The sequence below is a fragment of the Volvox carteri genome (genome assembly GCF_000143455.1).
Source record: "Volvox carteri f. nagariensis unplaced genomic scaffold VOLCAscaffold_89, whole genome shotgun sequence".
Classification (NCBI taxonomy): Eukaryota; Viridiplantae; Chlorophyta; class Chlorophyceae; order Chlamydomonadales; family Volvocaceae; genus Volvox; species Volvox carteri.
In genome coordinates, this window is record NW_003307632.1 from 96,861 (window position 1) to 98,276 (window position 1,416).

Below are 1,416 nucleotides of genomic sequence, written 5' to 3' on the forward strand. Positions count from 1 at the left end.
CCAGTTCACTCCCTCGGCACCGACAGCACAACGCACACCAGCTTCGCTTGACGAAGGTCGAGGTCACCGTATTGATGACAGCAACAATGACAACACTGACGCAGACGACGACACCGGCAACCGTCGCGCCACCACCTCCACACGTCGCACTCGTCGCCCAGTGCCACAGACGCACACCCGCCTACACGACGGCTTCAACCTGTACCGTCAGCTCGGCGGCACCGTATTCATGCTGCAGAAACAGCAGCGGCAAGACAACAGCCCATCTGGCCAGCAGCTTACCCGCTTCACAACCATGTTCGGCGGCATTCCAACCACTGAAGCACGTGTCGCAGATCTAGTAGACGCACTCAACCAACGCGTCATCACAGATTTGTCCGATCTCACAGACCTCGAACCCCGCGTCATGCTGCAACGGAACGAACCCAGGCACGCGCTCAACACACGCCTCCTGATGCTCCAGGCGCGCCGCAAAGGAGTGCGTTTGGTCAGCTGGAATGCGGACCACGTCCCGGTTAGGCAACATGGCGCAACCCAACAACAGGCGCTCTCACACGTCGAAAAGGCTGTCGCAATGCGAGTAAAAGACGCCATCTTCGACCACACCACCGCCGACACTTGGTACTACGAGGGTGCACGCTACACCCTACTCGACACCACAGCTGCCGACGCCGGCGCGTGCCACAACAATGAAGTCGAGGTGTGTGGCCTGCTTACCGACAGCCGTGAACCGCCCGACGACGGCCGCGGCCCGTACTGGCGCCTCCACTACCTACCTGCAGCCGTCTTGGTCCGTCCCATTAAAGGGCACGCACCCAAAGCGGTGCTAGCAGACTTATCGGACTTCGCAGCCAAAGGTGCTGCCTTCGCCATCGTACCACGGCCCTCGCCGGCAGCAAACATCACCGTGCCAGCCGCCAACACCGGCACCACCACCAAAAATGTACGTCGAGTCAATGTACCGCTTGGTGACTACTACGCCGTCACCGACTACTTCGTACAGGGCCGTAGCTTCAAGGAAGAATGCTGGGTCGCAGACCTTTCCGTCCCGCCCGGTGGCCTCAAGCGTGCAACCATGTACGTGTTGCTCACCCGCTACAAGACACTCGACCACATCCGCCTCCTGCGCCCGCTCTCTACCACACCCGATGAACGAACACGAGTCGTCAAACAGTTCATGGCAGCAACCAAGCTGGACCCCGACCTGGCGGCCGAACTCCGCCTCCTGGATCGCCGTGCAACCGAAACACGTGAACGCTATACGACCGAGTACAAACACGCCAGAAACCTAGAGGAGCGTTGGACCTCCGTGTTGTATCCACCTCCACTGTTTAGGTGGTAGTGAAAACTACCGATTAGTGAATGAGAAGAGGCTAAATGCCTCTGCGTTAGGATGACCCGTACAGAAGTCTGTAC